Source organism: Sturnus vulgaris, chromosome 3 (assembly GCF_052056855.1).
Source record: "Sturnus vulgaris isolate bStuVul1 chromosome 3, bStuVul1.hap1, whole genome shotgun sequence".
Lineage (NCBI taxonomy): Eukaryota > Metazoa > Chordata > Aves > Passeriformes > Sturnidae > Sturnus > Sturnus vulgaris.
The window spans coordinates 26,827,612-26,851,719 of record NC_142245.1 but is presented as its reverse complement, the minus strand read 5'-3'; the positions used below and the strand labels follow the sequence as shown (position 1 = coordinate 26,851,719).

General features: G+C 39.5%; 1 long non-coding RNA gene across 2 annotated transcripts in view; it reads right to left on the bottom strand.

Annotated features, from left to right (window-relative positions):
* Nucleotides 1–15,760: 15,760 nt before the first annotated feature.
* Nucleotides 15,761–24,108, bottom strand: part of LOC148224240 (uncharacterized) — a 43,333-nt gene continuing 34,985 nt past the window's right edge. For both annotated transcript variants that reach the window (XR_015802845.1, XR_015802846.1), the window contains 2 exons: nucleotides 19,392–20,945; nucleotides 15,761–16,639 (listed from right to left, as the gene is read on the bottom strand). This is a non-coding gene — a long non-coding RNA (uncharacterized LOC148224240). The remainder of the gene's footprint in view (nucleotides 16,640–19,391; nucleotides 20,946–24,108) is intronic.

The following is a 24,108-nucleotide window of genomic DNA, read 5'->3' as shown; positions in this document are numbered from 1 at the left end:
AAGAGTATGAGATTGAAGAGAAGCTTTTATTTGGTTCCAAGAGAGAATCTCACTGGGGTAGTTGTCTCCTCAGTCACTACGGCTTATACTGTAACAACAAGAATTACTTTTCAGGCTGCTACACCATAGCAGATTTTGACCAGAATTTGAAGAGAGACTGATTGGACTGATCATGTTCCCAAAAATATCTTCCATATAATTTCTATTATTTCAGAAACAGTGAAATCACTCTGAAGACATCTGTAGTAGCATTTAAAAATTACTTTCACACCTAGTTCTATACCATTTAATTCTGTTGATTGCAGTGGGGCAATATATGGTTTTCAGTCTTAAAAATAAAAAGAGAATTAGGCCAATTTGTCTTTTTAAAATTAATTATTCATTGCCTAAGCCTAGGGACTTACCATAGTTGAGGCCCACACGTACTGCTGCTAAAGCCACAGCAGAGAGGCAGTGATTATGTATCAGGCCTTTAGGTCCATGGCATCAGTGGATTATCAATGCTTCCACCTCCAGTGCTTTCAGACAGACCTTCATCTCTGGAAAGCACAGTTGCACTTATCCACATTATTTTCAAAATTGATTTCAAAGGATTCTGCAAAACATAATCTGAACACACATTTAATAAGACATAAAAACAAATTAAGGCAACTATTGAAGAAGCGTATCTGTTTCTGTAGTTAAAGCCTACTAAATTAAATTTTAAAGAATTCACTCAGACTGAAAATCATATCACTGTGTGTGGGCATAGAAGAAGGCTCAGTAAATTCTGGCTCGGTGGGTGAGTCAGCATGAGTCATCAGCAGACATACCATCCTATGGTTATATGAATCCACAAGGTACATTTAGAAACATGTCACAGTAACAAAATAACGCCATCCTCCTGCTTTTTGTCTAGATGACAACAATGACAGCCCCAACTTTCCTAAAATATTGTAGGAGTTCTCAGCTCAACATGTGGGTTTAGAAAAAAAAATCCCTCTGTTTTGCTATTTTCATTAAGCAAAGCTAACACAGATATGATAAGCTGGTAGGAAAGCCTCAGGTTGTAAATAAAATCATTTAGGTAGCTGCATTACACTGACAAACAACTGAGAAACATCTGCTTATCTGGTGGATTTCTCATCACTTGATTGAAACACAAGGATGTTTTTTTTTGCTCTTCCAATTTTAATTGTTTCCATTGTTCAGAATTTCAAGTGGGTAATAAGATGCTATGAGAAATTAAGTTGTGTAGCTGACATCACCATCTGTGCAATAAGCAAAATCGTATCAATTCTGTTCTGAAGGAGTTTTTAATTGTGGTATTTACTGAAAGACTCTGGATGCAAACTAGATGAGCATTGGTTAGGCTGAAACAATTACTGTTCTCTTCCACTTTTCTTAATTTCCAGGGAAAAGTTAAATTGTATACTCTATATTTCATTTTCCTCTGAAACACATTTCATTTTCTTCCAGGCTGTTATTTCATATAGGATATATAGTTACCCAAAATACCCCAACTTGTACAGCAATGCAGGAAAAGCACATTTCACTCCTTCTCATATTAATTTTTGGAGCTTTAATATATAGATTCTTTTAATTTTGCTAAAGATTAGGGAAATTTCACCAGTCATATATCTGCACTTAGGATGTAGTGAATGGACTAGGATTGCTCATGGGCACATCTATACACGGCTATTTGGCTGCCTGACCACCTCACAGCCCAGTCTGCAAACCCAATTCCCTGCCACGATTAGTCATCCACTTGGATCCCACTTACTGCAGTGATGCCACACAGATGCAGCCAGATTCACATCAGCTAATCTAGTTACAAAACAGAGGCCCTGGTGCTATCAGATATGTTAAAATCTATGCAAATAGAAATGGCTTAACCTCTTAGTTTAGGCTGCAGACTCTTGTTTCTCACTCTCTCAACAGCATGACAAATCATTCTGAATTTGTTCTTTCATTACTCTTAAGTGAAGGATGTTTCCTGGATTTATTCCTATTATGATTTGGTTCTCTAACTAACTCCTTTCCAGGGTAATAGCTGTCTCTACACCATTACTATTTCAGGCATTTAGTGCTGCTCTTCATTTGCTATTGCTATGTTCTTGTAGGCTTAGTACAAACTTGAGTTTGTTTGGACTTTTTTTAATTCTGTGAATTACATATTAACATACGTAACCTGCATAAAGGACGGTACCCTCGGCAGTGCTGCTGACTCTGCCTGTTTTTATAAGGTTTTAGCCATAGCTGGAACTTTTCTACTGGGGCTTGGGCCCTGCTGGATAGAGGAGTGAACATGAGTGTCATTAGTACAGGTAACCTTTAGGCACACCTTGCAAAAGAACACAGGCCTCTTGAAGGTTTTGCAAGAAGCTCTGAGGGCAGAGTGTTTTTTGAGTGCCAAAGACACCATAATGTTGGACTTGGCCTTCCAGGCTGTAAGTAAAACCACAAGGACAAACCCAGTCACATTTACCAAACATCAGTGCTGTTTACTCACTGGGCAGGCAGGGTTGCCAAATCCCCACACACACAGAGCCCAAAGATTTCAGCACTTAACCCAGGCTGTAAATGAGAGCAGTTAGCAACACATCTGTTAATAATGTCTAGCATGTCACAAAAAAAAGCACACAAAGAAAATCAGAAATACTTTTCTTCAAGCACAGTCACTCGATAAGACTATTTAGTAATAGCTTTACTACAAATATTTCACTCAAAATCAAATCTTGCAGGACATTGCTGCTTTTTGACTATAATCAGGGGAGAGTGGAAAACATTTTCTCCCATAAAACTCATTATTGTACATATATATAGCACATATATATAGATATATATGGTATATATAGATAGAGAGAGAGATAGATAGATAGATACATATGCAATATACCCTTATGCACATGCATATACATATCTTTTCGGAATATATTCCCAGCATGTAGTCTTTCCACAGAGAGTCAATATTCAATATGCTTCATATATTTTAAGCTGCATTTTATACAAAACTGTAGTGTCTATTTTAGCAAACTCATTATCAAATGTTGCTGGAAGCAACACTCAGTCTTCTCATAGATTGCTCCTTCTTCAGTTTTCCTTACAGTCAAAGTGGGTTGATGAACACTAGATTAAATTATCAACAACAAGGCAAAATTCTCATTTCCTTGTGCTTTCTATCAGCTATTGAAATTAACATTTTCTGTAATTTTGGGAGTTTATATCCAAACTTGCTATGAGTAGGAGTATGGTAACCATACAACAGATTCAGAACAAAGGATTTCTCAAAGATTATTAAATATCTAACTGCAGCAGATCCCATAACAAACAGTAATTCTTGAGTTACCTTTGAAAAAGGATCTCTCTGCCAGCACAGGCCACCAGAACCTAGAGGAGGTGCATGGAATTTCCTTTTCTTTCACCACAAGGTCTTCCAGGGGAAACATCAAAGCTGGAGTTCACAGACTCACACCTAAAAACTTCCAGTCATACCTCCAGAGATAGAACCCTTGTGAATGAGTAATCCAGTGGCCTACAAGAGGGAAAACTACAGGTTTATTTATTTTCTTTCTGCCCTTCTGGTGCATTTAAAAGCAAATCCCTGGGCCACATGGAAGAGCCACTGTCCAGCTCAGCATCTCACCTGCCTGGGCAGTGGAGACTCCCAAGTGCTCTGGCAATCTCTGCTCAGTCCCATTGAGGCTGCCTGGAAGGGTGGGATGGCTTCATGCCCAGGTTTTTGGTATATTTTGGGGTAAGAGCTGCTCCTCACTTCAGCTCCACAGCCATGGAATGTATCTGACCTGAAAAAGCATCTCAGTACCTCAGTCCCCTCGAGACCACACACAGGACTCTGAACTGGGAAAGTCCAGCTGCTGTGACTGACTAGCAGGATGACAGTGGGAGTGTTCAAGAAGGCCTACTCCAAGAGGCTGGAATGCTTTTTCTTAAAATTCTTTATAGCCTGTGTAGTGTTTTTCTGATTAAGTAACTCCTGAATGCACTTTTGATGTCATTCTCTGTCTAAATAGACAGTGGATGAGTTCAGCAAAGGAAATATGTGCTTGCTCTGTATCCTTGTATTCTGTGTTCTTCCTGGAAAGGGACTAGTAAAGGCTTTTTCTATTCCAGCAACAGGCAGATTTCCTAAAATAAAACTGCTGAGTAATCTTGGTAATTTTCCAGTATATGCTGCTTCATTTAATATAGTTTAGGGCATCTTTTTCATGGCTGTAGCATTTAGGTAATCATTAGCTAAGAGTGGCTGATAGTATCAAACACTGAGAGCTGTGCCATGCAGACCTACTGCTACATTTGATAAACTAGATGTCAAGATCACGCACAAATGCTGATATTTCAAATAAAAAAGGAAGAAAGAGAGAATGAATGGAAGAAGGAAAGAAAGGAAAGAAGCAAGTAAACTCCAGAGAAAATTATTGGACTAAAGATTTTCCATTAATTAATTTGTTACATATAATGGCTTTTAACAAACACAGAAATATGTTAAATTATTTTTCAGCATTCTTTAAGTTTCCTACTTTGATGATAAAAAATCAAATAAAATTCCTAAAAATAAAGCTGAAGTATGACAGAATCAAATTATGTTTGTTCATTGACAGTGACCCACGTACTCTGGCAATGTTCTACACTACTTCAAGTTCTTTGCACAAATATATTGAGAATCTGACTATCTTATAGCTCTCTATACAATTTGTTGACCATATGCCTGTTTATGTTGTATTTATTTCTATTCATATATTACATACTTATGAAATTGTGATAAAAATAGATACCATAGATTTGAATTAAAACCAGTCAGTTCTACTTGAGTTCATTTGTATCTATCATTTTTCCCCTTAAACCTATGGAAGTAGCCACTGTTTAGCTCAGGCTGCTGCAGCTACAGGCAGGGAGTGTGGAGGGCTGGAATTGTCAGGCACTGGAGATTCGGATGTGAGACACAAGTGCGTGGGAGATGATGAGGCCCACAGCTCTGCAAGTCAAAAATAGCTAAATAAATGCCAGTTGTTTCATTTTCTCTTTCTGCACACAATATATAGACTGACTGTGGGCAGTGCTACTATCTGAAAAAAACGTTTGCAAGTGGCTGAGCTAGCTTTTATTGGGTAGGAAAGTGGGAGGCAGTGAGGAGGCAGCAGTACAAATTGCAGATTTTCCATGCTTTGGAAAAAAATCACATCCAATGTGTGTGTAAAAGCTGCTGGGTGACACTGTGCATAGTGTTAAGGCAAACATTGTTCTGCTTTCTGAACTGATTGATGAGCAGATTTGACATCTGGCAATGCCAGCCATGGAACATGGTGAGAAACTACAGAACAAAAATATATCCAGTGGGGACAGGGGAAGAGGGAATACTGGCTACTCAGCATAGTCAGGATAAGGCTGTGGCTCAGGCAAAGACACATCTCTGTTCTTCTCCCAGTGAGACAGGGAATTGCCCTGTGGTGTAAGCACCATCCTTCCTTAGGTGTTATTAATGGTGCAAGCCAGCTAATGAAAGACACTGTGTGTGCTGCAATTTTTGCTTGGAAAGTGCAAGGGCACGGGAAAGAAGAGGAAGAGGATATCTGTGAGGCTTGTGGCAATGAGCTGCATAGGGTGGCAGAATTGCTTGCAGGGCTGTCCTGGACTGAACCGCTGGAGTTGAGCAACCCTGAGACTTCCCCTGAGTGTGCCAGTGCAAAGGATCTCCCACTGAGGGCTCAGAAGCCCAGAGAGGGTGGGCAGCCATGGAGCAGAGCTGGGGACAAGGACTCTTAAGGAATTGCTGCCAAAAGACAGTGCAGTGGAAACCAATGCATGTAAAACTGCTTAATTATACACTGCTTAATTATATACATTATACCTAAATGTAGAGAACAATGAGTAGGAGTAGCCCATATGAGTTGGCTGCCTGCAAAGTAAAAAATTCCCTAGGTACTGTAGTTGGGTAAGACAATTTCATCTTAGATGTTTGTTTCTTCATTTTCTTTTTTTGGAAACCTGAAAAGCTTCTCTGGTGAATTTGCATAGCCGTCAACTTGCTGAGGGTAACGCTACTAACTATGCTGCTGAGAGAAGTCCTCCCAAAAGACTAAAACCTGTGGGCTTTCTTCCTTTTCACATTACTGATTCATCGCTTGCTCTCCTCCCTCAAGACTTACAGTACGTCACGACCTGACTGGAGGAGCTGCCTGTCATACTTCCAGTTAATCAATGACCTACTTTATTATTGCAGCTAAAGCATGGGCTCCAAGAGAGATGTTCTGCATGGAGTGAAGATCTGATCAATAACAGACACGAAGGACACGGCAGGGAACAGGATTGAGGGAGAGTGAATAATTTTTACCAAATGTCATTTCATGGTACCTCCTCCTGCTAGTCCTGTCTATTTTAGGTACAACAGGATGTCATCATTCTGGTTATTCTTGCAAATACAGATTGTGGAAATATACGGAGCACTGAACTAGGAGACTTTCAAACAAATATTAGCACATCAGAAGGGAACACAACAAATTTTATTTTCCTTCCATGACATTTAATTGTGTGCGTCTTCTTTGAGGTAAAGGCAAGGACAATGCAACTCATCTAGACTCAGAAACCTAAGAGGAAGAGTGAGCTAAAAAAAAAAGTATTTTCTACTGGACTAACAAAGGGCAACCCTTTTATGAAACTGTTTCTTTAAGGCTGGGACTACTTTTGGAAACAGACCTATCCATTTGTGTCTTCTGGATCACAAACATGTAACTTCATTACAGAAGATACCACTTGTTACTTTTTAAACACCCCTGCAAAACCGCCAAGAATAGAACAGAAATTAATCGGGTTCTGCTTTGTCTCATGTATCACCAAGGGGATTACTATTAGGTATCTATTACTTATACTGTGCATAACATATATATGTAAATATAAAACAGATCTATAGATAGATAAATAGATAGATACATACAGTGAGTGAGTGAGTGAGTGAGTGAGTGAGTGAGTGAGTGAGTGAGTGAGTGAGTGATGCTTCTGAAACCTTATTTAGCCAGTAGACTCAGCGGAGTCTCACCAAAGACCATAACCACCCATGCACAGGCACAGCTGAAGAACAATTTGACAGAGTCTCTGTTGTCACTGTCAGGACAAGGGTTGAAAAGATCTTGAGTTTGAAATCTGGGCTGAGTTTGGATGTTTCACAGGTGAATAATGTCTTAGGTCTCAATTCATCTCCCCTGGACATAGGCAAATGTCTGAATTGATCAGAAGGGTAAGCAGTAACCCTCAAGTCTGCATAGGGTTAGTCACAGGAGATGGACTGAGTCAGTGCAACTAAGAAGATGCACTTCATAAAGTATTTTGCCTAATATTATCTGTCTTTTTCCTAATATCCATATTTAGGCAGGGCAACATGCAGTCCTGTCACAGGTGACAGAAAAAATACAGGTAATACCTGTAAAACAACGCATCAAAAGTTTTTAATATTAAGACAAATGTCAATACCTTAGGCTAAGATCCTAAATGAGCATCTCAGTTTCAAGTTCTTGTCAACAATGGGGCATGTTGCAAAATAATATTTCACAAAAAATGTATTAGTATATAAGAAGGGTATAGTTTTAAAATGCCACATTTTAAGTGATAATATGAAAACATAGGAGTACAGTAGTGGAGTGGTTAGAAGGGGTTGCAAGTATGTTACAAGGATGACTGAGATTGTTCCAAAAGAGTGGCTCCTCTCAAAACTGTAAGCATGAAGTTGGGCTGAAGAGTTAATAACAGATAAATTAGATGTTAGCTACACGGCTCTCTGGTGTGACAGAAGGTGATGTATTTTAACTGTGGTAGCTCAAAGGGCTCCAAAGATCAGACAGGCCAAGGATGCTGATTATAATTCAATTTACAAGATAAGACTATGCTGAAAGAAAGCCTATTTATTTAGTTGCAAACTGAGTAATTAGATATGGAAATTTGTAGCCATGGGTCACATAACACCATCATTTTGAGAATAACCTCATTGAAAGAGCTGATCTTAACTGAAAAACACAAAGAACTGCTGAATAGAACATAACAGATTTAAGAAGTTAAATTATAATGAAATGACCACATTCTGGGGAAATCAAAATCTGCTCCCACACTCTCTTTGTTCAGACTCTCATTAGGTAAATCTCCCTGATTTCTCCTGGACATTTAAGCCAGTTGAACTTCCACATTGCTAGCCCTTCTTCTGTCACTGCTACCCATAGCAGAGCTCCTGATGGCCTGCTTCATTCACCCTGAGTGTGGAAAGACTTGCAGAAAGGAATACACAGTTCCTTCCAAAGAAAGCAAACTTATTAGTTGGTTCCTTAGTGAGCCTTTTTGCTCTCATTTTTACCTATCTTCAAACAACTGTCCTGTTCTGTGAATGAGGTGTTTTGCACTGAAGTCATGCAACCACCAAAAAGTGATATCACGTTTCCTGTTCCTATTCCTTGTCTCAGTGAGGCACGGACCCTGCAACCCCCAAGCAGCTCTGAAGCCTTTCAGTCTGGTGTTGGTGTCCCTGAGTCTCAGCATCCTCCCTCTTGCACTTCTTGCTCTTTAAATGATTGTCACCCCTACAAGCAAAAGGACATGCACCAGAAAAGTCCTGTATTAACAACCAAACCTTCAAGTTTCTAACAGCTCCTGAAGTGCTGAATATCCTGAGCACTCACTGGAAATTGAAACCCCTCTGCATTTCTAGAGCCAGCACATATGAGCACCATAGGGAACCAAGATCCATGCCTCATTGTACCCATGGGGAAGAGGCAGGAATGGAACTGCCTTTTGCATTGCTGGTGGCTGGGGATGACACTGCTGAGCTTCCTCAGACCCAAATTGCTTTCCCTCTACCAAAAGCCTCCATGATCAGATCAGAACAAGGATTGTGCAGCAGTGGGGAAAACATGCTATCAGAGTGGGGACTATGAAGTGCTTCTGTTGTTCCATGCTCAGGGTATCTCACAGCACTTGCCAGTGCTTTTCTGGACCATGGCATCCAGAATCCCACACCAGAGATGTGGCCACAACTGACCTAGTTCAAGCTGAAAACCCATCAAAAATTTTCTTGGTGCTTGTGTCAGATTCTGCAGGAGCCAAGGGCTGAATCTCCAGGCTGAGGATTTGCCTCCATTTTCCATGGCAGTGATGTTAATTCAAATGGTTACTTGGATTCACACACAAAGCTGCTGAGTTACTCTGTTATAATATTAAGCAAAAAGATCCACTGGAAATGCACCAATAAAAATTACAACAAAGGACAATTAGGTTCTTTTTTCTCTTATTCACACAAAGAACATTTTAAAAGGTGAATTGCTGACTGAGGCACCACTCGAGCTGGGATGAGGATAATTTGGGGTTGGTAGCTGTAATAGCTTCTAAGTGAAATTCATTTGCTGCCAGTAGTGCAGCTCTAACTGATTTTCATCTGCACTTTTATTAAAGCAATTACAAAACAACTTAGTCTCTGGTATATCAAAGCGTCCAAAGCTGGGACAGGAATTAAGAATGTAATAAGGTAAGGTACCTAGGGTTTGCATAAAATGTCCCACGATTAGAAATGTTAAGGGTTTATCTTACAGATAACTGGCTAGTGGGCACAGTGGCCTTCCACAAAGCCTACCCTGCACTTGAGTTACTCCAGAGCCTGGGAGCCAGCTCTACCTCATAGCCAGGTCTTCTCAGCACTGCCAACACTTTTACAGAAGTGCCAGAAGTAGGACTGCTGCAGCCATTTCACAGTGGTGTATCTCACCAAAAAGAGTAGGCTTGCGATATGGGAAATCTTTTGCTGTTGACAGGATTTAGTGATTCAAGACTAGATCTAACATTTGAGCTGAGACTTCCAGTGTCTCAGAAAGGCTGATAAATCTGATTACAGCTGAGGTGAAATGGGAGAAGATTTTGAATAGCCTTTCAGATGTCAGGAATGCTTTGTTAATCAGAAAGAGCTATTTCAGCCACCCACAATTCCATAAAGAATACTAACTTATACAGAGGAAGGACAAGTCATAAGGAAGACATAAATGAATTGTCACTCAGGTTATTTCTGTTGTGAGTAAGCATTTCTGGAGAGATCTTCACTATATTAGAAGTGAAGATCTCAGAATACCCTTCCACTATTTCATAAAATGTGCATTCGTTTATTTATAGCATAACAGAAGCACAGAATGGTTTGGGTTGGAAGTATCTTAAAGATCACCTTTTTCCAATCCCCCTGCCGTGGGCAGGGACACCTATTAGACCAGGCTACTCAAAGTCCCATCCAATTTTAAACACTTCCAGGAATGGGATATCCACATCTTCTCACACAGCTGGGTGTTCCAGTTCCTCATCACCCTCACAGTAAAAAATCTCTTCCTAAATATAGAATATATTTATATTATATTAGATATAGAATATAGATACAGAATATCTAATCTAAACCTTCCCTCTGTCATTTAAAGCCATTCCCTCTCATCCTATCACTACCTGCCCATGTAAAAAGCCCCTCTCCACATCTCTTGTAGCCCCCTTTAAGTATTGGAAGGTGCTATAAGTTCTACCTGCAGCCTTCTCTTCTCCAGGCTGAACAACCCCAGCTCTCTCAGCCTATCTTCATAGGAGAGGTGCCCCAATATTGAGAAATACTGCTGTGCTATAGAGTACTTATTTGCACAAGCATCCTACTTGCATTATGCAAATTTTTCAGCCAAACACACTGGTTTTTGCACAGCATTTAAAATACTTCAATGTCAGTGAGTCAGAAATTAAGAACATTTGGTGTTAGTTATATCCTATGTTCTTTCTCTACATATTTTAGTCATGTAATATACATGTAAAAGAATAAAACCAACTGGCATTGCTTTCCTCAAGACAAGTAAGTCCACTTTCCAGCAGCTCTCAATCTGGCCTTGCAGCTTTGGCTGTCTGCCAGACAAGTTAGTGCTGGTATCATGAAGGCTAATGTAACTCTTGAATCACTCGACTATATTTAGATGCTTGTCTCAGAATTGCCTCCAAACATTTAAATAGACCTCACAAAGATGCTTTTCAGGTTTTGTGGGGTTTTGTTTTTTAAATCAGGCATATGTTTTAATTTGGCTTTTAAAATTTCTTCAGTAAAATTGAATTAATATTCATGGTTAGTCATTTAAAAAAAATAATTCTAAATAATGCTTTCCTATCATGGTGTGCATTCAGCAATGTCGATGTTTGAGTGCCTGGGTGCAGGAGCAACATGCAGAGCCACTGGTTCTGGCAGCCCCCAGCAGAAACATGCACAGCAAAAACTGTGTAACTCAGCATTGTATAACCCCAAACACAATGGCTGTGGAGGTATTGTCTCTTCAGGGCACATGTCCAGAGCTACTCATTAGGAAAGGGACTTCAGACCAGAGGCACTCATCTGTGTTATCTTCTCTCTATCCTTTCATCCCTGAAGGTGCAGGATGTGTGGGAAGTAGGAAGAGCCCAGCAAAGCAGGTTTGCAGCCAGGTCTCCCCACCATTTTCAGTGACCCCACACTTGTGTCTGAGCTGCTTTTCTGAGGGTTGATGGTACGGCTGTCTTACGATGAGCTCTGACTGTGGGCAGGTCAGCCATGACGAGTGGATCCCTGGCAGAAATGTGCCAATTACCTTTCAGGGGCAGTCAGGTCCAGTGACACATCTGACAAGCAGAGACTGAAGCTTGGTTGGCACAGCCCACTCACTGCTGGGAAACTGTAGGCTCACAGACAGTCAAAAAGGCTCACATGAAACACCAGGGAAAGGATATGACTCCAAGGCATTTTGGAGCCTCTGGAAAGGAAATCCCATTTTCTCAGCTGAACCCCATACCAGAGATTTTTCTTTAAAGGATATTGAAAGAAAGCTGTCCAATAGCTCATGGATGTTCTGAAGTTCATTATACACTGTAAATATTGGTATCTGATTGTCAGTGTAGAGAAACTCCCCTCCTGCAGAGCTTCAGAAACTGAAAGCAAAGGCTATAACTGGTGTGTTTGAGAAACACCACAGAGAAGAATTGGGTAAGCAACCAGTCGAACAAGATTTATGAGAATATACATGAACACTTCAGTTGTAAACAGCTGAGACAAACAACCCCACAGTTTAATTAGTGACAGGGGTGTGCAGTCCCTGCTGCCACACTGAAGCAAATGATCTGTTTGTGTGAGAAGCAGAAAGTTTGGAGTAAGTTGGAGACTGTGTTGACCTCCTCACACTCCATACATCACTGGGATGATAACAGCTGACTCCACTCATGTTTTGTCTTCTTACAATGGATGGTTCCTATTCACTCAGTAACTGTGGCAGTTAAGTTTGGTTTGTTCTATATAATTAACGAGTTTGTTCCAGAAATACATACCGTAGCATCCTTTAAATTTTTCTCTGAAGTATCTGATATTGGCCAGGGTCATATCCTAGATTATTTTGGACCAGCTTGGAAATTCTTTCTTGTTTTATTAAACAAAGTCATAACATTTTCCTTGCATATGGCAAATAGCCACATCTGAAGCTTAGAAAACAGTATGTTAGCAGCATCTACTCCAAAAGAATCTGAACAAGCTGGAACATATAACTCTATATATACATACAGATGTGTATGTACATAAATATATAACTATGTATATAAATATATATATCAATATGAACATAAATATAAATCTGCAGGAAACACTGTCTGAAATACCACACAAGATCCCTAAGGAAAAGCAGAGCAATTGGCTGGTGCTGAACTCACCCCACAGAAGCAGAAGGAAGAGGAATTTTGTCAAGCTGCTACAAAAACAGGGTTCCCATTGGTAGCTCCCATGCACAGCATCTCCCCTGCATGAGGCCTCAGCTGAGAGTGTGCAGCACTCCACAGAGCAGCACTCCTTGGTGAGTGCCTTGCAGCTGAGAAGGCCTAATTTGCACCAGAAGACTGAAGTGTTCATTCATGGCCAGAAGACACAGGGAGTTTGCAATGAAAGGCATCCAGTGGAAGATGCAGCTAGAGAAGCAAGGAATTGCTGAGTCCAAAAGGACAAAGGTAAACCCAGAGTTGGCTGAGAAACTGATGTCTCAAATCTGCTGATGTCCATCGGTGCAGTGCCTGGGCTTTCTGGGTACTGCCAAGGTCTCAGTGACGTGGCATGTTCAGGGAAAGGGAGGTGAAATGGGTTGCTCAGGATAAAGCACTGGCTTTTGACACCTTGTGTGAAAACAGCCAGAACTTCAAAGAAAATCACAGACATTATCTGTCTCTGTTTTACTCTATTAATTCTTTAATTACATAATTCACTATCTTCCTCCTTTCAGGAAGGAAGGGCATTTAGCTATAGTTGAATATGAACTTGCACCTAATTTTGAAAACACATTTTACCAAACAGTGTTAATTTCAGTTTGGATCTGAACTTTACTTCTGATCACTTTAGCATTTAAAAATAATTATCTGGAAGAAAATCTTCACAATTGGGAATGTTTACCTGTGCATCTGAATTTAAAACCAAAAAGATGTGAACCCATAGTCTATGTATACACCACACAATTACACTTTCAGAGAGATGTAGACTTTCACTTCCCCATGTGGCCCGTGCCCAAGACTACAGCAAAATGTTTTCCACATGTCAGAAATTAATTGTCAGCTTTAACAGTAATTTCACCAGCAAAATCATCACACTGGCCAATGTCATTCATGGTTACTATCTACCATGACATTCTGTCTCAGATTGAAGTTGATTACCTCTAGCTTTGTTGACATAATAAAAAAAAAACCCCACTCTTAGGCAATACTGCAAACTGAATAATTGCTGAAGCACAGTAATTTTTTGTTCTTCCTGTAAAGTCCATCTCTTTCACTATCATAAATATCCTCATAGCATGGTTTGAGATTATCTGTATCAGCTGAAGTCACTATTGAAATTAGCCTTTGTTCAGCCAGTGTCAAGGGGCATCCAATTCCAATTTTAAAACCCTTCATCTTTATGCCACAGAGACAGCCAAAGGAATCCAAAGAATGACTTTAAAATCCTTGTTTCAGAGGTAAGAAGGACTCCTCTGAGCAGGAACTGGAGGGACAACTGTGGGTGTTGTTTGGTAACCTTTCACGAAGTCGGCAGTAGAAGGCATAGAATTGCACTGCTGGTGGTTGGAGACAGGCATATTACTCTAATTAAGCTGCATTGCTGGCAGTAGCCCAAAGTTTAGAGGGCATAAAGTCAGAATTCCTGCAAAGCAAGGTAGAAATGGGACAAAAATTCCTTTATTATATACTTACCCTTTAAGAACAATTGCAATTAACTAAAGATGAGAGCAAGAGACAAGACATATTCTTTAAATTTGAGTACATTTTCTCACAGCATTCTTTCTATTGAACTTCATTCTCCACTACTCATAAACCATGAAACAGTGTTCTCTTCATAGACCTTTCTTCGTATCAGTTTCCAGGTAGACTCAGCCTATGAGCTATTATTCCACTCTGCACTGCCATTTGCTGTCTTTTCCTTGAAGATTAATCAAAACACCTGCCCTAGCAGTTTGAATTACCCGACTTTGGAAGCTACTGCTGTGTATACAGCATCAAGTACACCCTTTGGAGAGCACATTGAGAATGAACAACTCACTATCTCACTTGCAGAATATGATGCACAGGCCAGTTATTGCTGGTGAAGAGATCTCACAATTTTTCTTTTCAATGGCAGAGTGTTTTAAGGGAAGATTGAAAGCAATGAATGGTCCTTATAATCTGCAAAGTAGCGGCCTGTTCTCAGCAGAAGTGTGATATGAAAAGAAGTGCAAGTCACAAGTGGGAGAAGATGACAAAAGAAGTAGGCAGCAGAAAATGCACGGAACAGATCAGGACTGACTCATACAGCTTTCAAGTCTGTGTATTTCTTTGGAGGACTACTAGAAATCAACCTGCCACACAGACAATTGCTGCACACAGCCTTGCTTTTTGGTTTTCTGCCATTCTGCAGGCATAAACCTCCTTCCTCATACACAAGCCCCATAGAACAAGCTGGGAATGTGAGGGGAAGGAAAAGAGTATTTTGTTACTTCCCTGATCTGCAGGAAATTGGAATCAACCACCCCATCCTTGCACCTCCCTATCCTTTAACTGTATCAATGTCAATGCTCTCCTCACCTTTGCAGTCTTTCTTTGCTACTGAGAAATAAGTCCCTAGAGCACCCAGAGCTGGCTGGATCCATGTACAAGAAACAGAAGAGAAACACATCAGAAGAGAAATTACAATCCTCTGCATTTTATAGCCTTTCAGGGACAACTTCTCATCAACCACATGCTGGAAAACCAGACAATTCAGATGCCTCTAAGATACTACATGGAGAGAGCGTGGGTAGAGTTCAGGTCTTAGGTAGCCAAAAACAAAAAGAGCTTTCAGGAGAGCACTTAGACTAAACTTTTTACAGCCTGGAAACTTTGACATCTGCAGAATGCAATGCTTAGTTATTCAGCCTCTGTTTACATCTCCTTCAAATCAAGCCATCTGCTACACTTCAGCTGTTGTGTTTTGATGCCAACCTCCCTGTAAGCAGGCTTGCATTGATTAGATTCCATCTAGCAGTGGAGCTGCTTCTTTGAGAAAGCCTAGCTTAGTAGTGCCTTTCTTACTTCAGCTTGGACATGAGAATATTGCTTTCTCATTGGAATCAAACTGACATATCATACATTTACTACTTATCCACATCCATTATTCCAAGTTCATTCATTCACCAGAAATTCCTATGTTACTTCACGTTGCACTGCTGCAGAGTATGAAAGCAGAGGCATTCAATACATGACTGGATATGGCAGATTTAGCAGTTAGAAGTTCACTTCCTTGCACCATTTATATTCACTATATATTCTAAGCAAAAGGAACTATTCAATATATAATTAAGAGCAGGTCACTTTTAAAGGCTGAGTTGGCTGAGATGCAAAGATTCACTTACACTTTATTTTTTCTCTGCTTTTTTATTTTTTGTTATCCTTAAATCTGGGAATAACTTTAAGTCATATTAACCAAATGCATGGATAGTAGAGGAACCATTCAGTAAGCTACTAAATCATAGCCATGCAATGAAGTCTGAGGAGTGGGAAGAGAAAGGATAGAAAACAAAAAAAAAATGGAGACAAGTATAATAGGTATAGATTCGTGGGAGTGAAAATTTTGTCATTCTAAGACAGTAACGATGTCTTCAGAAAATAATTTTTTAAGGTGAGGTTCTGAGTTTCTTACTGCAGAACTAGAAACTCTTATTCTTTCATACAGTCAGAAACATTCTGCAATTGTTTCCCTGTCTGCCAGAGCAAAAGGAACAGCAGGTATTGAAGACTAGAAGTGTCTCTAGCTTTATTTTCACATTTTATCTGCCTTCCTCCCTTACCCTTCATCCCTTGTCTCATACTTTTTCCAACCATCACACTATGTAGAAGGGGCTGTGCCTTCTAAGGACAGCATTTACGACACTTTGAGCACACCAGCAACATCAGCAATCAATAATAATTCAACCACTGAGCAGTCAATCAGCAAAGTATGTCCTGCAGCTCAGCCATGGTAGACACAGGATCTTAATTCTGAAAATACTTCCACAAAGTTGCCTTACAGAAATCAGTCAGAAGGTCCATGTTGTGAAGTGCAGCACATGCATATGGGCTTTTGGGATGAAGGCCCAGGAAGCAATGGAAATTTTTCCTAGAAGGAGAAAGACAAAAGGGTTTATTCAGGTGATTTCCTTTACCAAAAACCCCAGGAATTATAATGTGTATTTTTAACATTGTCATTGGAGTCTGGGCTTTTGTTATAAAGCAAATGTTGTTCAATATGCACTTCTTCCTCCATCTTCCAAAAGCTTGTTAGATGTACCAATCAATCAAACTTCCTGTTAAACAAACAATGGATAATACCCACTTGTTCCCAAGTAACTTCACCAGATTCTGAAAACACCATTTTTTATTATGTGGAGAGTGAAATCCATGGTATCAATTTGGGGATTTGTAGTAATGCTCAGTGATTCTCAGTGAGCACAGAAATAAACCCTTCAGCATCCTGGGTGGCAATCCCTTCTCATGGATTCCCTCAGGGATCATTGTTTAAGGCAGAGGTCCCACATGCTGTCTTTGTATTACTTCCCTCAACTGTTCTGTCACAGCTCATGTTAAATTATTATTTTTCAGCATGACACCATTTGCAGAAATATCCAGTGTTGTCTAAGGAACCTTTATTAAATGTCTCAGCTCAGAGTATGCTAGGCAAAATTTGCCCCTTTTGGCCATCTCTTGTTGCAACATCACATGCAGACAGGAAGCTCCTTTCACAGTAATTTGAGATCTCTGCAATTGCACCTATGGGAAGGCAACATTTTTGAGGGAGAGGTGATACACCTTATGAAATCAAGCACACCAGGTTTTGGTCTCACAGGGTCTGATCCCAGAAGTCTCATAGAGATAGAATAAATTTTGTGCTAAGCATAGGCTAAGCTATATCAGTGCCACATAATAGGGAGGGCACACACAAATTTGTACACTTCTTGCAGATTGCTACATCAAAAAAGAAAACAAAACGGAAAAAAAATCTAATCACCTTTTTATGCATAAAAACCCAGATCTCATCTACATGGAGGAGACATTTAAGAGTTACAAAACACAAGATATTTTGAACTGAATATGGGCATATGATGCTACTCATCTTTCAGTGGAAGATGGGAAGTGGGAAACCTTTTTCCCAGTTCTGTGTTACTCAGATTGTTTCACATCATTCATAGGTACACAGGTGAGGTTTTGCTATGATGAATCAGCCACTCAAGGCAGAACATAGTTTTGGCATAGAATACCCATGTTCTTTGGTCCTTCAATGAGGATTTCATTTAATCTCCTACAACATTCTCCTTGAATGAAGTATAACAAGATTCTTTCCTGTGGTTTATAAAGTGATTGCCAGTGCAAATTAATTATCTCAGTTTCTTCCTACAGTTCATTGATACTCTCAGTTTCTTTCTACAGTTCATTGATATAGATCAGCAAGGTGTTCCTTGATGTCTTCTCCCAAACTATACAGAAATTCTCTGGAGAACTCCCTACAGAAAAATATTTCTTTACAACATTGTTAAGAAAAGCTGCCCTCTCAGTGAAAAGGATTTTGAGGACAACTGTGGAAAGTCAGAAAAGGAAACACCAAGAAAGGCATCTATTTTCTACAGACTGCCCTGCTGATCACAGTCCAGAATTTCTTTGCAATGAATCTTCCAGTCTGGAAGACTGTGTGGATATGCAGAGCTCAGGACAGCAAGGGGAAGGTTTGAGGTGTATTTCTTGCCAAGTTTATGATCAGAGGAGAAGTAATGACATTGGCCCAGGCCTTTCACCTCTAGATGCTGTATGACCTCTGACTTCTACACTTTCAAGAGACTCTAGTAGGGTGATGGAAAGCCAAGTTTTCCTCCTTGAGAGTGGTGATAGATAGAAGTGTGCAGGGACTCTCTCCATTTTCAACTTCTGGAAAAATAAATCCTTCCCATTCTCACCCTTACTTTGTACTGACCTTCTCAATTCACATGTTAAGGCAAAGATCCAGAGCCTCCACCAACAGGAAAAGAGGCTTGTAAATCTCTTGTACACAAATCTGTGTAGCAGATTTCAGAGTGGTCCAGGGTTTTTAAGGCAGATCAAAAAGTACAATTCTGGCTATTTTTTAACAAGTATTCCCTGACTACAAGTCTATAGACAGAGCCTTCAAAAAATATTGCCTTTAAATGTCTGTGCTTAGATATAAAGGATGCATTTTGCCAAAATGAAAGTGAAAATCATTGACCAAATTAGCATCGTGTGATCTTAGCTTTAAAATGACCCTGATGATGTATAAACAAGATTACATAAGGGTTCATGGGTAAGTGAAGCAGTTCAGTAGTGCCATCTTGAGGGGAGATCCTTGATGTTATGTTTAATTCCAGACCTCAGATCATCAGCATTTGCTTGTGTTTTATTGGTTGGAAATAAGTCAATGAACTGCCCCAGAATGATGAGGTACAGTAGATCCAAAAATGCATTAAAACACGCCCTTATAAGCAGAAGAGAAGTCAAAGCCAGGACTAATGCATTACTATTGTTGCAGAAAATTACAGTCTGGGAGACAGAATTGTAATGTTTTCTACTTTTAGCTGTTTATTGCAAAGCCACTTAGTAATATGAATACAATCCTGCAAAACATTCACACTAATTTAGACAATAAATACCTTTAAGTCAGAAGGGAACCAGTGGAAGCAAAGAGTTGATGACAGAGTCTCACAGACTTCTGTTTCTTTTTTTAAATCTTTATTTTCATCTGGGATGCAGACCAGGATCTCTTTATTCTAGTCTGCCTTCCAGTAGAATTATAACCATACATCGGAAATCAGATTGATTAATTTATGAAGTGGCAAATGGTCAGAATTATAAAAGAGGATGCTTACAATTACGATCTGCTTTGTTTTCCATCCATTCCTATCTTCCCCATCACATTGGTCTGGAAGTGCCATGCACCATCTGGTAGCATAAAATCAGTAAATATCAAAAGTGGTTTTCATTTTTCAGATCTGTCAGCTGATGACAAGTAGGGAAGTTTAGAGATCATGCAGATTTTTCCTCTTCTTTTACTTGGGAGGGTTCTGTTCTTATCCATAAACATTTTGCATTTCCTGACCAAAGTCAGAAATAGCAGCAAATAATAGAATTTCTTCCCTCCTCCCCATTTCCTTCTTTTAGCAAGAGCAGATTTCCACCACAAAAACAGTGCACCATCTTTAAGACCTTAGATGCTGATGCCTTGTTTGTTACTTGACATGCACAATCACCAGAGCTGACATATGATTTATTGATTGTCTATAAAAGGATGGACAGCTGTGAACTTTGATGCTTCTGTAAATGTCAACACCACTCCAGTGTGAATGCATGCAGTGTGTGATCTTACAGCCACACACAATTCCTCTGGGACCTCTGTGTGGAACTAAACACAGAAACTCAAGTCACCTCTTCACAAGACCCAAGCACACTCATTTACTGCTGAGTTTACCAGGATCAAGGGTATTTAGTGCCTTTAGGAAGCTCTGACAAGACCACGACTGTCATTGGAAGAAGCAGGAAGACAGAGGGAAAGAAGACAGCTTCCTTCAAGGAAAAATTGAAAGGAGAAGTGAACATCCCCTTGAATGTAAGTGTAGATGACTTCAGAGCAATCTGATTTCCTGGTATACTAGTGTGATATTCATTTCACAAAAGAGGCTCTTTGAATAAAGAATAAATCTTGTGGTAAATGTCATCACATTGTACTGATAAGACACCACACCATTACTTTTTTGGTATCTTGTAATTCTTCAGAGTTGGCAGAGTACTCAGTCCCTGTCTGATACCAAATGCAATGATGTTTCACCCACATTCTGTTTGCCAAATATGTAAAATACTGATGTTGAATCGCATGGCCAGCAGGACCAAGGCAATGGTTGTCCCTCCATCCTTGGCACTGGTGAAGCCACACCCCAAAAGCTATGCTCAGTTTTGGGCCTCCCCACTGCAGGAAACACACAGAGGTGCTGGAGTGAGACCAGAGAAGGGCGATGGAGCTGCCAAAGGGTTTGGAGCACAAGTCCTGTGAGGAGTGGCTGAAGAAGCTGGAGTTGTTTAGCCTGGAGAAAAGGAGGCTCAGGGGTGACCTTGTCACTCTCTCCTAAAAGGAGGTTATGGGAGTCACCCTCTTCTGCCAGGCCAGCAGAGATAGGACGAGAGGACAGTCTGAAACTGTGCCAGGGGAGGTTCAGGTTGGACATCAGGAGGAATTTCTTCATGGAAAGGGTCATTAAGCATTGGAATGGACTGTCCAAGGCAGGCAGTGGTGGAGTCACCATCCCTGGAAGTGGTCAAGAAATGACTGGACATGGTCCTTGGACTGCTATGGTCTAGTTTGGACTCAATGATCCTAGAGGTCTTTTCCAACTGAAACGATTCTGTGATCCAAGCAAACTCTTAATCAGCTGAAAGATAACAAAGACAGAGAAAACATTTGTTCATAAATCTCTTTGAATAAATTCCTGAAAAAGTGCTGAAGAAGAATACTTTTGCATGTATTCTTTTGAAGTGCAATTTGCTTGAAAGATATGCAGAAAATACGTATTTTTGCTTAAATGGGAACTATATATTGACTGTGTAGGCTCAGGGTATCAGTACATGCCTTCTTTCTTCTTTCTCATGTCTTACATCCTTTTTGCTCTTCACTCTTCACCCTGAGTCATATTCTTAGGAATAAAATCAGATTTATAGCCTCTGAACTACAGACATTATGAGGGCCTGTCTTCTGGCTTCATTGTCTTTTATACCTTATCGTTAGTCATCCTAGTGTCTGAAATAAAATTTTCATATCAATATTAATAAAACAGGATGAAAGTGAAATATAAGTGAAATAAATAAAAATGCTAGTGCTTATTAGATAAATTTTTCCTTGAGAAATATTTTCCCCATTTTCTGAATTTATTAATAAACCTAATTTTCCATACTCACTGTGAAAGGACAGTGAAAAATATCTAGGGCTATGCTTCTAAGTCCTTGGCATGTGATGATCACATAGATGTATAGTCATTAGGAAATAAACAGGTAATAACATTTTTGCTAGGTTTGAAGTAATGCTTAACTCTTTTATTTCCCTGTGGAATTAAAAATAATTTCCATCAATACAGGATGCAGATAAACAATTACCCAAATTATGATGTAGTGTTACTTTATCACCTGGTCCTCACTATAACTAAAAACTCTACCTAATCCTACCCTGGAAAGAAGGTTTAAGTATATACATACACACATACAGATGCAAGGAGGAAACTTAAGGGAAGGCTGTCTTGAAATATGTGAAAATTTACATTTTTATCTTATCCTTTCCATAGAAATTACCACAATACCCCCAAGTTTGGACAGTGGAAGATGCACTGAATGCAACAAAAACACTTTTAAGAAAAATACACAGAACAAAGAAGGAGCTTTTCTTCCCTTAAGTGTTTTTTATGGGTATTCCTCACCCCAATTCCCATTATATGCTATCCAAACAGACTGTTACAACATTCATATCGACAAAGTATTAATATCATTTTAGTTTCCTTTAGAATTTTCTTTCTGTTCTGTTTCCAAATAACTTATTTGCAATTTGGCAATTTCATTTCACAGTATTTCTTAACCTCACCATCCAAGTTAGTAAGTGAAATGATTCTTCTAAAGTATAAAACACAAAGTCCCAGTTGCAAGGAGTTCCCTTGAAGCTTCTCTTGCCATTTATTTTTCATTTTAAATTTCCACCCTCAAAAGACTGGGGTGAAGTATGAACGTGCCAATGTGTTTCCCAGACCTCCAGTCCAACATCACTGCCTGAAAACTGAGAACCATCTGCTTCACTGTGTTAGTTGCTCCCACCAGAGTCCTGATTCCCAAAAGCAAATTCTGTTCACAGGTTTGCTGTTTCAAGCACAGTAGGTGTGTTATTGCATCAGTCAAATACAAAACTGAACAAAAATTAAGCTTGGACTGTATTCCTGGGAAAATAATTCTGCAGGAGTGAATAAATGTAAGAAAAACTTGATGGATCTCTCCTACTGAATGTGAAGGTTTGCACTCTTCTTCTACAGGTTTCCTGTAGAACTTGAGGCACAGCCCATGAGAAAAACAAATCCCAGCCTTCTTTTAATTTTTATTTTAACTATCAGGACTTTCCAACCCCCAAAAAACCCAACCCACAACAGATTGTCATTTCATCTTACTCATGTATTTATGCTCCAATCAGAAATTCATATACCCGGTGGTGGTAGCTATTTTGTTGGTATTTAAGTATGACTTTCTCTTGCAGTGAAGAAGCTATTTCCTCTAGAAAGGATCCTATTCCAACAAATTTACTGTGTCAGTACGGTGCTTTGCAGCCATTCAGAAAAGTTGCTGAACAATGGGAGAAGATAGGGAGGAAACTCATGAACAAGAAAATACTGAGACTGTATTTTGAAAGTACAGTACCATAAACACTCAATTTTTCATGGTGAAATACAAAGATTTTGAGTAACACAGAAAACTCCCTAGGATTTTGTTTATCTGACTATATATGCAACACATAAAGTTCAAGATTTCTTTTACCAAATGGCAAGATGCAAACAGGCATCGTGGTTCACTGCAGGGAGCAGTCTACAAGGCTGTACATAATTCTGAACAACAAAATTACACACATGTTTAAATGAAGACTTAATTAGACATAATGTTTTAACTGTCTCCATGAAATACTGTATTTGATTTGCGATCGCATTTTAACATCAGTTATTTCTGACTCTACGTACATTAAAGCCTTATTCATTCATGACTGGTTGCAAACAATAATCTGATAAACATCAGCTTTAACCCCTTGCATGACAGCCTAAGAAAATAAGACCCTGATCTTGACTAAGGTCTTACTAAGCTATAATAAGACAAAATGATACAAGTTTCTCCTATAATTTCTGTCAGAGGTCATCAATCTGTATTCAACAAAACCATTATTGATATTTGATGCCGATGAGTTCCTAGTTCACTGGCTGAAAAAAAACATATGACACATTAAGCCCATTCTTTTCTTACGTGAGACCCATAATTAATACGACCAAATCATTCTCCACAGATAATTAATTCTCATATAATTCCCCAGGGTGACTGACATTTCATGTAAATACTTCTTTGGATAGGAGAATGCAAAGAAAAAGGGCTTAACTGCTGAACACAGAGAGCTGAAACAACACGTTTCCCTATTGTGTCCTCCCCCAGTCCCTTTGCAAATGGCTAGAGAAACAGTCTGTAATTTGAAAGAGGAAAGGTATTGAGAATGCTGAAAGAACCAGAAGGACCAAAAGCCAAGATTATGGCAGTTTTGAAAGCATATCATGAAGTCTGTAATGTCTGTGTAACCCTCCTGTGGTGATAACATCTCAACACAGTCTTTTGGTGTTTTTAAGTAAGAAGGCTGAGCCAACCCTATACAGTACAGCAGTGCTATCAGTGCGCAATCCTGTTCCCTCTTCCTCATCTTTGGAGGAAGCTCTTTACTGAGCTGATGCAAGACTGCATCCACCAAACCCATAAAAATTTCAAAATCACCTAAAATCCATATTAATTAGTTAAAACAGCCCAGTGCAGGAGCAA